The sequence below is a fragment of the Capra hircus genome, chromosome 5 (genome assembly GCF_001704415.2).
Source record: "Capra hircus breed San Clemente chromosome 5, ASM170441v1, whole genome shotgun sequence".
NCBI lineage: Eukaryota > Metazoa > Chordata > Mammalia > Artiodactyla > Bovidae > Capra > Capra hircus.
In genome coordinates this window covers 43,433,760-43,447,812 of record NC_030812.1, presented here as the reverse complement: position 1 = coordinate 43,447,812, position 14,053 = coordinate 43,433,760, and the positions used below count along the sequence as shown (strand labels likewise).

The 14,053-nt window shown below is 38.4% G+C and overlaps 1 protein-coding gene across 3 annotated transcripts in view; it reads left to right on the top strand.

Annotated features, from left to right (window-relative positions):
- Window positions 1-14,053, top strand: part of FRS2 (fibroblast growth factor receptor substrate 2) — a 110,386-nt gene that overhangs the window by 39,888 nt on the left and 56,445 nt on the right. The window lies entirely within an intron of this gene.

The window sequence follows — 14,053 nt, the reverse complement described above, 5'->3', positions numbered from 1 at the left end:
CTTCTCCTCCTGCCTTCAGTCTCTCCCAGTATCAGGGTCTGATTTCTAATGAGTTGGCTCGTCACATCAGGTGGCCAAAGTATTGGAGCTTCAGCTTCAGCATCAGTCCTTTCAGTGAATATTCAGGACTGATTTCCTTTAGGATTGACTGGTGGATCTCCTTGCAGTCTAAGGGACTTTCAAGAGTTTTCTCCCAACACCACAGTTCAAAAGCATCAATTCTTTGACGTTCAGCCGCCTTTCTGGTCCAACTCTTATGTCCATACTTGACTATAGGGAAAACCATAGCTTTGACTAATATGTACCTTTGTTGGCAAAGTAATGGCCAGAATACCTATATTCAAAAAACAAGCAAGTTTCTTTTTTTTCGGCCCCACTTGCATGGCATATGGGATCTTATATCCCAGCCAGGAAATAAGTGGAAGTAAGTGTGCCCCTGCAGTGGAAACATATAGAGTCTTAACCGCTGGACCAGAAGTCCCCAAACAAGCAACTTCAATCTTTCTCTGTTTTAGTTTGCCTATGAAATAGAGGTAATAGTAATAATAATATAAAGTAATGTTGTAAAGTTTAAATTAATGCATCTAAAGTGCTAGTTCAGTACCTGCTGGCACATTGTTTTGTAGTCAGTCTTTTTCATTTTTCTGGGGACATTGCCTGCTATAATATCATTAGAACTTGATGAAAATCGATGATGATTTTTGACAGAAAATCTAAGTAAGAGAAATCTAGTCATTGTTAAAATATACAACTCTGAATTTTCTACATGTTCTGAAATTATTTCCATGGACAATAGCAGATTAAGACATGTAGGTAAACTGGGAGAAACAGTGTCTTCAATATATGCTATATACCTACTAACATACTGTATTTAAAAAATATAAGATATCCAAAGTCTTTTAAACACATGGAAATATATTGAATGGCAGTGTTAATGTTCATGTTCTTTTCTCCCTAAAAAGAGTTTTATGCAGCCCACTAATGAATTTGATATTTGGCACAATTGTCTTCTAATTTGAAAGCCTGCTTTGTTTATTCCTCTCTTCAGAGACTGTGTACTAAGGGGAGAGAAACCTCTGTTCAGCAGTCATGAGAACACTTGCTCATGTGCCTAGGCATTGCGGATAACGGGAAAATTAGGCATGGCTGTTTTTCTTAAGGAACCATAATCTCTTCGTCAGTTCAGCAGTATTAAAGTCAGATGTTCTGGCAGACTGTATTGCCACTATTTGACCCAGAATTCCATTTATAATGCTTTATAAATGTGGAATAAAACTGTGCAGAGATTTATGTACAAGGTGTTCATTAAAATACTAATTATAAAAGCAATAAAAAAAGATATGACTTTTGGTACATCCATTATATTTTCCAGACTTTCAATTAGAGGCATGCTGTTACTTATATAATTAAATTTTTATTAAAAAAAAAATCTGTTCTGGTGGATTTACATGGGAGGATGGATAGAGGGTTAGGTCAGTTGAATTGCTCAATACATGAAAGGGAGTAATAAAGTGCTCAGGTCCACGTTAGAGCCCCAGTTCCTCACTGATTGTATGTGTACGTATGACTCTGGCAAGTTGGTTCTTTAAAATTCTGTAAACTTGCTTTTTGTAATGCAGAAGATCTGAGTTCTATCCCTGGGTTGGGAAGATCCCCTGGAGAAGGGAATGGCAACCCACTCCAGTGTTCTTGCCTGGGAAATTCCATGGACAGAGGAGCCTAGTGGACCACAGCCCATGGGGTCACAGAGTTGGACACGACTGAGTGACTAACACACAAGTTTGTCATGAGGACTAAACAAAACCGTGCATACGTGCTCAGTTGCTTCTGTCATGTCCAACTTTTTGTTACACTGTGGACTGTAGCCCGCCATACTCCTGTGTCCATGGGATTCTCCAAGCACGAATACTGGAGTGGGTTGCCATGCCCTCCTCCAAAGGATCTTCCTGACCCAGGGATTGAACCTCCATCTCCTGTGACTCTTGCATTGAAGGCAGATTCTTTACTGCTGAGCCACTGGGGAAGCCCAAATGAAACTGTATGTAACCTTAAAAATAAAATAAATAGCTCAGTAAATCTTTGTGACTCTACCGTTATTTTTCCCTCCTTAATAGTTTTTCTCTGTAACCTGCCTCCTGTCAATTTAAACTAGAAATGGCAATATTTTGCTTGGTCTCATAACTCCCATTGCTTTGTAATAGCCGTCTAGAAGTTTCTGTGGCTTTTGGCAACTTCTGCAGAGCTGTCACCTGTTACCTGTGTCAGCCAGTTTTGAAGAAGGAGAAATAGCAGTACATGTGCCTTAGGTTGCCATTTTGCTGTAAACCTTGTCTCTTTATGCATATATACTCTCTTTGTTCTCTTTTGGGTATCAGGTATTTTTTGTTCTTGCCCCTTGTTTTAATGGGGAACATGTTAGCTTTGTGATTAGCTGGGTCGTGAAGATCTTTTTTGTACAGTTCTTCTGTGTATTCTTGCCACCTCTTCTTAGTATCTTCTGCTTCTCTCAGGTCCATACCATTTCTGTCCTTTATTGAGCCCATCTTTGCATCTTTTGCCGTGAAGTGCTGGGACCAGATGCCATGATCTTAGTTTTCTGAATGTTGAGCTTTAAGCCAATTTTTTCACTCTCCTTTTTCACTTTTATCAAGAGGCTTTTTAGTTCTTCTTTGCTTTCTGCCATAACGGTGGTGTCATCTGCATATCTGAGGTTATTGATATTTCTCCTGGCAATCTTGATTCCAGCCTGTGCTTCATCCAGCCCAGCATTTCTTGCAGATGTTGGCAATTTGATCTCTGCTACCTTTAATATGACCAAATACAAAGAAACTTTTCCATAAGGGATTATGGTGTCTTTTAGGGCAGGTAGATTATGACCAGAAAAAAACAACAGTTTTTTTGTTATTATTAAATAGCATAAATTTAAATTCATGGTATTTAGTATAAGTTATGTTCTAATAGCAGCCAGGAAATAACAACCAATAAATTATTACTGGTGATTAATGAAACATCCCTTAGCACATAGACAAAACTGATTTTTACATTTCTTGGGAGTTATGGATACTATGAAAAACTTTTACTTTTCTTGATGATTTTTACTTCACTGATAAGTCCAGGGTATTTATAAATTATCATAAAACAAAACTTTATATTAAAGAATATTAAAAGTTGAGTATTAAAATTGCTTGCCTTGGATTTAGTATTTTTTTTTGTTATTTTAAATCCAAGAATTAATACCATGTGGTGTGCAGTTAACTTTATTTTGACTGTTTGAAGGGCAAGCTGTTTTAATGACATCACTCAGCTAGGAACCAAAAGATCGGTTCCGTGAGTAACTTAGCTCTCAGGGTCACAACAGCTTCCGTCTTATAACATAGCTTTAACTGTTATGAGCCCTAAAATTCTGTGGCCTTTTTTTTTCTTTCACAAATCTTTTTCAAAATTCAGTTTTTTTCTGCTGAGTTTTTAATATGGTAAGTATAGGTTAGATGTCAGTGTACATTTCTAAATGCCTGATTCTTTCTTCCAGATTTTAGTCCAAAAAGACTATCACTTTTTAAAGATTGCTCTTTTGTTTAGATTGCTCTTTTATTCATTAAAACATAGTTCTGGCTCTGTGTGGTAGCAGGTTCCTGGGATGAAAAAAAAATTTAGACCCCCACTTTCTTAATCCCCACAAGCCTTCTATTACATTTATTTTGACATATAATAAAATTAACAGATTTGAGCTTAACATTCTAAACAATGGGAAAAGCATTACTGAACTACAAAATGGCCAGGCAGAGAAATCTGGCAGAGGGAAAGGATTATTTTATGTACTGAAAAATTAGCCTGTGGCAATCAGGCACTGACTGGCTCTGCACTATTGCAACAGAGAGTTAGGTGGTTGTATCATGCAAATATTTTGTTGAGTTATTTGATAAGATAGGAATATTTAAGGCCTTTTGATGATAACTTAAAAATTTTGTCTTTAAAATAACCCTTAAGAGGAGGAGGGACTCCCTTGGTTATAGGACCCCAAGGAAAAGTCTGCTAGCAAGAAAGCTGTTGGGAATACAGCAAGGGTAGTCTCAGGCAAGTTGGGATAATTTCTGTTTACCGTGGTGGTACTTACTCCTTTGCATATAGCTATTTTCCAGTGTCATTACTTCTCCTTGACTGTGTTCCTTAGAAGTAAATCTAAAATAGATTAGGCATTTCTCATATTCTAAATTAGGGGAATTATCCAAAATTTATAAAACTAAGATTTTTCAAGACCTCACAGCATAAATCCATTGGTTGAAAGTGTACATTAGTTTTGTATTTGTTTGGAGAGATTAAAAGCAGTCTTTCCGCCCCCCCCCCCCCCTTGAATTTGGGGCAGGTGAAAATGGATTGTTTCAGTCAGAATTGTTGGTGGCAATAAAAACCAATTAAAACATATTGTAAATTTTAAAAGAATATTGGATAGAGCTCAGTGGCTCATCAAATTGTTTTGAGAGTTAGAGAACCAGATTCAGGACTAAGCAGCCAGAAACAATGCCCGAAATCACATTGCACGACGATTCCCATGAGGGTGCCTGTACCATCTAGAGGCAGACTGAGAGACGCCGCAGCCTGCCCCAGTGACACCGCCAGCACTGGTTGACTCCGAGTGCTGCTACCTCTGCCCTAGACTTGACCTTCCTGCGGTTGCTCCACCATTAGTATCAGAGAGAGTTCCTTCTGGTCTCTTCTCCTGCTCGCTAGTTGCCCATTTCTACTCTGGGATGGGCTTTTTGTGTTCGGCAGAGCCTATGTCCTGGCTATGCAGGACATGTGGAAATGTGTCTCACCTTTTGAAATCAAAAAATGGTGTGAGGTTCTTAAATTTAAGATGTGGGAAACTCTTTGACTTTTTAAAATCATAAGGTGGCGAAGTTCCCAAACTTAATAAGGGAGTTCAGATGCTAGGAAGACAAAGAGAGTGATAAGCATTGACTGTAGCTAATGTTTTACATGTAATGTGTGCTGAGCTCTCACTGTGTGCTAGGTACCATGCACATTTGCCTTATAAACGTTATCACAGGCCATCCTTACACCATTAGAAATGAAGTGATAAGGGGAGACAGTAAGTAACCGGGCTAAGATCACACAGCTAGTCATTGTAGAGCTGGGACATGAACTCAAAGTTGATTCCAAAGCCTGTGCTCATAACTGCTGTACTAAACTTTTTGTTTGTTTGTTTGTTTATTTGGCTGCACTGTGTCTTAGTTCCATCATGCGAACTCAGCTGTGACATGTGGGATCTAGTTCCCTGACCAGGGATCAAACCTGAACCCCCTGCATTGGAAGCATGGAGTCTTAGCCACTAGACCACCAGGGAAGTCCTTAAATTAACTCTTTTAATAACCCTTCTCCCAAGATATTTCGCTCAGACTCCTGTAAATAAATCTGTTAGATTAACTCTACTAAGTTTATTAAAGTAGTTTGTATTATATATCTGTGTATTTAGGCATTTTAAAGGAAGTGAAATTTTATGGCTTTAATTTTATCTATTTTCAACTAATTGAACGATTTTTTTCTGTTTTTCACTTTGTGGCTATTTTTCTTATTTGCCACAGGCTACATACAAGATGATAAAATGTTTTCTTTCCGAATATTGGTGCTTGGAAGCCAGTAATTGAGTGTAAGAGCTGTTAGCAAGGAGAGGGAACCTAGCATGGCCAAGATTAAGGAGGGAGGAAATAACACCTCTCCCCCCACCCCACCCCCACACACACAGCCTGGGAGAGGGAGGGACAGAGACAAACATATATGGAAGGAATGAGGGGGACATGCACATTATAAGTTGATAGGTTGAAAATGATGAAACTCCTCTTCTACTTTAGTAAAGTTGTTGAGGTTTGTTTTTTTTTTTCAAGTTAGAATCAATGCTTTCTTTAAACAATTAAGTTTTAAGCCTTTGGACTAGTTTGTATTTTAAATTAACTTATATACTTCTATTTTAAAGCTTAAAAGTGATGTCTAGGAGTAATAAATAGGAACTGTTATTTAACTTGGGGCATATCCAGCTTGATTTGGGGGGAAATCATGAAGACATACTCTCGTGGTTACCCTGATGTCACCCAAGCTAGAGTATTTCTTCATGAACCAAAACTCTTCTTAACTATTCCTTAAGCATGAGTCTGTCTGTTCTACAGACTTTTCTATGCTACTAAAATAGCACTTTATAATGTTATTTTGTTCACTTGTACCGTTGGGACTAAATGGGAGGCTGTAATTTTTGTGAAATTGAGTAGACCAAGTGCCCTTTCACACACATACTCTTATAGAAGTCTAAATGTGAGTTGGTACTAGAGAAATACTTATTGTAAGGTAAATGTCCATGAAATTAAAAGTGACTTTTGTTCTCTTTAAGTATTACATTTTTAATATTGAATATACTACGTCTTTGTCCTTATCCTAATCTAATCTTTCCTAGAATATAAATCTAAATTAGAGAACTCATTTCTCTGTGATTTTTTTTTGGGGGGGTTCAGTGCAGGCTGTATACAATGGGTTTTTGTCTAAATGCAGTTGATGTTATATATATACTCTGCTGTTCCACTCCTTTACTTTGAGATTTATTCCTGTGTCATGAACAGGTTTAGTGGACCAGCAATCCTCAAATGGGCAGTAGTCCTTTTATGAAATTACCAAGTTGAAAACAGGATGTTGGCATATACACTCTTTCTTATCTTTATAAACATTAGCTAATGGTGCATTTAATTAGTCATCTAAGTAAAAAATGCCATACTGGGCCAGAGCAGTGATCCATCTGGCATAGACTGTCCTAAAGAACTGTACCAAGGAATCAGGTTACTTACTGGAATTCTGTCATCCCTAAAGGATACATAGGCCATTTCTCAATTTCTCACTTCCCTTGACTTGTGTACTGTATTCAGAATACATGCATTCATTTAAACTCTCAAACATCCTGATCTGTTCTGATTTTATGTGTATATGTGTGTGTGTGTGTGTGTGTGTGTGTGTGTGTGTGTATAATATATGTGTTAAGCTAAAGCACCTATTTTAGATTTGTTGGAATTGGTAATTCTAGGGTACAATACTGTTTATAATATGAACTTCACATCTTTCCTTGCTTATTTGCTGCTTCATTTTCTTCACCTATAAAATATAAAATGATTTCACAGGTTTCTCCCCCCTCCCCATCTCAAAATCTGTTCTGTTGTTTCTAATGTGGCCAGTTTATGAGGCTTGTCTTTCTCACCCTCCTTCTTACCATTTTTCCCCCTCTACATAGCACTTAAATATAGAATATTAAGGAAATTCTCTATGTATCAATATAGTGAAGAAGGACAGTTATAGAGGGTCACTGAATTCCTTTGAATTATCAGATGGCTGTAAGTGAAAGTTTGTGGATATTAGGAGAAACAATATTTCTTAGCTTTAGTTCAGAGAAAACAGGTATAGCTTATTTGAGTCCCCTGGGTTATGGATTTACTGAAGGTTCTATCGTGAAACATGAATTCTGCTTTTCATTTTGTTGAAAACTGATTGAAGGCATTGGTCATTCTTTCTTTCATTTTCCTTTGTGAAGTGCCCACCATGAGAAATTAAGAGTTTGATTGTGGGGGAAATTTGTGTCTGTTACATTTGTTGAAAATATTTAGAGTCTACCAGAACTACTAACCGGAGAAGGCAATGGCAACCCACTCCAGTACTCTTGCCTGGAAAATCCCATGGACGGAGGAGCCTGGTAGGCTGCAGTCCATGGGGTTGCTAGGAGTCGGACAAAACTGAGTGACTTCACTTTCACTTTTCACTTTCACGCATTGGAGAAGGAAATGGCAACCCACTCCAGTATTCTTGCCTGGAGAATCCCAGAGACGGGGGAGCCTGGTGGGCTGCCGTCTATGGGGTCACACAGAGTCGGACACGACTAAAGTGACTTAGCAGTAGCAGCAGAACTACTAAAGAATGGAAATAGTAGTTTCCTCCTAGCAGATAAAGAAGGAATGTAGAAAAAAATTATAACTCTTCTAGGTTGACTTCTATTTTTGAATTACTGATTATCTCCTAGAAAATACAAGGGCCACAGTGAGCTTTATAAAAATTGTTTCCGTTTTTGAGGAAGTTAATGCAGTTGGATTACAATTTGTGGGGACACATGCATATTAGAGCATCTTCAAGAAGAGACTGTCAAATACTCTTGGTATTCAAAAAACTCAACCCCCTGGAACAGAGTCAAAGTAAAATTGCCTTCATACCAAACTACTCTCCATATTGAGTATTTTTTTGTGTTATATCAAAAACTCATGAAAAAAGCCACAGGCTCTGTGATATTTAGATTTGTATATATCTCTTCATTATATATAATGTTGAAGACACAGAAGAAAACTAACTCAGGAGATACTTACCTTAATGTTCTACATAGACTCATATGTTAAGATGTCTTTTTTATTTTTTTAACTAAGAAATATATTTTATTATCATGGCCCGAATGTGAGTAGCATGTTTCAAAAGTTTTAATGGAATTCCTTGGCGGTCCAGTGGTTAAGACTTTGCCTTCCAATGTAGGGGGTGCGGGTTCGCTCCCACATGCCTCTGGGCTTAAAAGCAAAACATAAAACAGGAGCAATATCATAACAACTTCAAGAAAGACTTTTAAAACTTTTTTAAAGTAACAATTATTCATATTGTGTACTAGAGGAAGGAAGGGAAGGAGAGAGGCAAACACTAACTGTAGGGAGAAACTGTAGGTGTATGGTAAAGCTTTGAGGAGCAATCCATACTCCATGGCTGTGCACTTCCATTTTGTTAACGTGCAAAGCAAAGCAGCAGACCCTGTTGGGGAAAGCTGTTTAAGATCAGTGCCCTGGACGAGTGTGTCATCCCCTTCCCCTCATCATTCTTAACCATTAGTGCAATCATTTGAGATTGTGAGGGAGGTTTCTTTTTTTAAGTGTTAATTTATGCTGAAAATTCCCAGGACACAATCAAGTATTTAGAAGACACAATCAAGGTATTTGGGAATTTTAAATCATGAATCTGTTGAGTCTCTGTTCTGTGTAAAGCAGTAAGCTATTTAAATGGCATGTTTTTTAGTCAATGGGGATAATTTGTTCCAAGGAATCTTCATGTTCGCCAAATAACTGAGGACATTTCCCGGGTAATGTGTCTTGATAGTTAACTAATCACCTTGATTTTTATTTTATGATAGGTATGACACTTTCATTGTTTTGATAGGCAGTGTGTGCATCTAGTAACAAATGTACAATTTATAAAAAAGTATAATAACATGTTAAAAATCAGATTCTGTTGAGTATAAAGAACTGACGTCTTGAAAAACAGTTACCCTCCAATTAAAAATAAAATTGCTTCTGGGTGAATAGCAACAATAATAAAAAGAACTGAAGTCAGTACGTGTTATAGTGTCAGGAAGGTGTTCCACATGAGAGAATTTTCCAGAAAAGGAAAATTAGGAATCATAACTAATAATCTTGTTGTAAATTTTAAGAAGTTAATGGAAAACTTTTAATGTATATATGTGTATGTATATATCTATGTAACAAGAGAGAAAGAGACAGAAGTATTTCAAACATCCAGAAAAGTACAGAAACTATTATGATCAGTATCTGTGTTACCTACTCTATTAAATCTTAACATTTTCCCCCTGACTTCTCAGAGAATATGGAATAGCTATCAGATACTTAGGGTGATTCAGGTTAATCATTATGAATGAATACTAATTAGTGAGCTGTGATTTTACTCAGTTCTCTTAGAGCTAAATGTAGCATATTCTTCTGGTTCATCCCTAATGCTACATGTTTCTTATTAATGTATAACAGTGGACCTTCCTCTTTTGCATTTTTATTTAAAGCAACTTTGGAAGAATAGATTTCTCAAATGAGCAGCCTGGAGTTACATGTTACTCCTATGGGGCAAATGTGGTAGTTGTGACTAATCATTTTATTCTAGTTTAGTGCAGATTATAACAGTGAAAAAGGGAGACTGAGATTTTGCGTTCTGAAGCTGTTTCTTTCTGGTTTGGACAAGTTATTTAACCACTCTGTTTTGTTAATCCCTTTCCCATAGGGAAGTTCTGAGAATTAAGCAAGCTAATATAAATATCTGGCACACAGAAGTTGCTCAGTAAAGTTTCCTTTAATATCACTAGCCTTTTCTTAAGTGGTTGAAGTCTGATTTCCAGTGAGTTGGAGGCATTGCTACACAACAGTATTCAAGAGTTCTCTTCACCTCCCTCCCCAGACAAAGCAGATTTTAACATTAGATTCATCATCCAACTCTTAGAACTCCAGCTGATTGTTTTCATTATACTTTTGGTTTATTTTTGTATATGAGGTCTGATAGGCACATAACAAATGCTTTGTGAGCCTTAAACTAAGTGAAAATAGATTGTTCAGATGAAAGGTATGTGGATAAATCAGTTTTGGGGCAATTCTAGAGAACTCTTGCCAGAACTGGTATCTTTTGTTTTGGTCTTCAGGGACTGTTAAATATGATCACTGAGTCATACTTGTTTTCTCTGTCCTCTGGCTATCTCTCTTAGGACCCTGAAGCTTGCCAGCCACACACAGGATGTTTAAAAGGCAGAGTAGGCCTTAGCCCATGGGGAGTTTGTTTATTTTTAAAAAATTATTCAGTTCAAACATCTCTACCATGTCATAACTAGTCTAGTCATGTTGGAGTTATTGAGTTCCTTTGATTCTTTCTGGTGATCATGGTGCCTAAAGGTAACATAAATTTGAAAGAGTCAAACTTTTCTTGAGTTTACTTGAAATTTTATAATGTATTCTCCAACAAATCCCTACAGGAGTGGGAGGAAAGGGAATGCCGTTTATTTTGCTAGCTGCTTTTTAATGGGACTCAATACTGCAAATCTTTCACCACTTCTTTCTAGGGTTATAATACAGATGATTTAAAAACAAAATCAAACCTGAAAAAAAAGACACCCACATTATGATAGCTGTATTTTCATTAATTCTTTGAAGGTGTTAACATAAGAATCTTTTAAAAGGGACAGTATAGCTTCATAGATGTTTAAAGAAAAGAAAAAAGTGAAGTCGCTCAGTTGTATCTGACTCTTTGCAACCCCATGGACTGTAGCCTACCAGGCTCCTCTGTCCATGGAATTTTCCAGGCAAGAGTACTGGAGTGGGTTGCCTTTTCCTTCTTCATGGGATCTTCCTGACCCAGGGATTGAACCCAGGTCTCCCGCATTGCAGGCAGACATTTTACCATCTGAGCCACCAGGGAAGCCCATAGATGTTTAGACACAAAGATAGGAAAATTGATTACATTTGTGTTCAACAATTGTTCTTGTTCAGTTGCTCAGTTGTGTCCGGCTCTTTGCAACCCCATGGACTGCATCATGCCCGGCTTCCTTGTCCTTTACTGTCTCCTGAGGTTTGCTCAAATTCATGTCCACTGAGTTGGTGATGCTATCTGCCCATCTAATCCCCTGCCACCCTCTTCTCCTTTGGCCTTCAGTCTTTCCCAGCATCAGGGTCTTTTCCAGTGAGTCAGCTCTTTGCATCAGGTGGCCAGAGTTTTGGAGCTTCAGCATCAGTCCTTGCAGTGAATATTCAGGGTTGATTTCCTTTAGGATTGACTACTTAATTTCCTTGCTGTCCAAGGGACTCTCAAGAGTTTTCTCCAGCACCACAATTAAAAGCATTAATTCTTTGGCTCTCAGCCTTCTTTATGGTCAAACTCTCACATCTGTACATGACTGTTGGAAAAACCATAGCTTTGACTGTATGGACCTTTGTCGGCAGAGTGACGGCTCTGCTTTTTAATACACTGTCTAGGTTTGTCGTAGCTTTGCTTACAAGAAGCAAGCATCTTTCAGTTTCTTGGCTGCTGTCACCGTCTGCAGTGGTTTTGGAGCCCAAGAAGATAAGATCTGTCACTGCTTCACTGCCATGAAGTGATGGGACCACATGCCATGATCTTAGTTTTTTGAATGTTGATTTTTAAGCCAGCTTTTTCATTGATTCAGTGATTATCATCTTCAAAATTTATGACTGACTTCTTACATATTCTCTACCACATAATGAAATCCAAGGCAGATATTCGGGTTTGCCTAGGGTACCAGATGGAGAAGGAAATGGCAACCCACTCCAGTATTCTTGCCTGGAGAATCCTGTGGACAGAGGAGTCTGGTGGACTGCTGTCCATGGGGTCGCATAGAGTTGGACACGACTGAAGTGACTTAGTAGCAGCAGCAGGGTACCAGGATATATCTCTTTAATGAGATGACTTAAAAACCAAGTCTTAAGGGAAGTAAAGGAGGAGTTAATTAGTACAACACCTGAGCATGAAGTGAGAACGTGCTTGATGAGTTTAAGAAAAGAGGCCAGTGTAGCTAGATTGGAGTGAACAAGAGGGAGAGTGGTAGGAGGTGAGGTTAGGAAGATAGGGAAGGGAAGTATTAGATCATAGCCCTCATGGTCTTTGTAAGGATTTTGGCTTTTACATTGGTGTGAAGTGAGTGAAAGGTACTTAGTTGTGTCTGACTCTTTGCGACCTCATAGCCCACCAGGCTCCTCTGTCCATGGAGTTCTCCAGACAAGAATACTGGAGTGGGCTGCCATTCCCTTCTCCAGGGGATCTTCCCGACCCAGGGATCGAACCCAGGTCTCTTGCATTGCAGGGAGATTCTTTACCATCTGAACCACCAGGGAAGCTTCTTAGACTGGTGAGATGGACTCAATTAGAGGATTTGAGCAGAAGACTGATATGATCTGATTTTCTTTTGAAAAGAACTAATCTGACTATCTTGTTGAGGTGAGCAAGGGAAGCAGCTAGGAGAGCAGATGGAGAACTATTTATGCAGATGAGAACTAAGGCGGTTCGTACCATTGTAAGAGTGGAGCTGGTGGAAGTGGTAATATTAGGGATATTGTGGCTCAGAGGTTAAAGCGTCTGCCCGCAATGCGGGAGACCTGGGTTTGATCCCTGGGTCGGGAAGTTCCCCTGGAGAAGGAAATGGCAACCCACTCCAGTATTCTTACCTGGAGAATCCCAAGGACAGAGGAGCCTGGTGGGCTTCAGTTCACAGGGTTGCAAAGAGTCGGACACGACTGAGCGACTTCGCTTTCACTTTCTTTTTGGAAATTAAAACTCCCAGGATAAATATTAGGTTTATTTTTTCATTAATGATTGTAAAATGGGTATTTTATAATTCTGTTATGTCTTTCTACATTCATTATTTGGAACCCTATAAAAGATTGCTTTCACTTATTGGCGATCTGATTAATCTGGGGTACCTTTCATGTAAGAACAGCAGGATGTATACTTGATTCTTTTCCATTATTAGTTTTCAGGATAATTACTTGCCCTAGTAACTGTGAAAGATGATGATGGATTTTTTAAAATACATTTAATGTTTCAGTCAATGGTAGTCATTATAATTTTGATGTTCAAAATGTTCAAAAATCATATGATGTTCATCTGACTTTAAAACATGTCTTCAGAGTAAAAACTGTGAGATATATTCTGAGAAGAATAACTTCCATCCTTGTCTTCTACACCTACTTTCTCTTTCTCTATAGATAACCATTTAAAAAGGATTTTGATTTATCCTTCCACTGCTTTTTGAAAGGAAGAAAAGCAGTTTTATAGTAATATTTGTATTTCCCCTCAGTTTTTTACTGGAAGAGCATCCTTGTGTGGAATACTAATTCAGCTACAGGATGGGAAGTAGTGGGTACTACTGGGTTCCTTGAAGGTTTTCCTTGAGATCAGTCAGGTTTTCACTCCATCTGAAAGCTTTTTTCTTATATTCCTAGCTGTCTCCACAACAGAGAACATGCGTATTAAGTCGCTTCAGTGGTGTCTGACACTTTGCGACCCCATGGAATATCATATAGCGCACCAGGCTCCTCCGTCCACGGGATTCTCCAGGCAGGAATACTGGGGCTGCCATTTCCTTCTCCAGTGGGCCATCCTGATCCAGGGGTCAAAGGCACATCTCTTACATCTGCTGCATTGGCAGGTGTGTTCTTTACCACCAGTGCTGCCAGGGAGGTCCCGCAACAGAGAGCATACATGTTTAAGAAGAAGA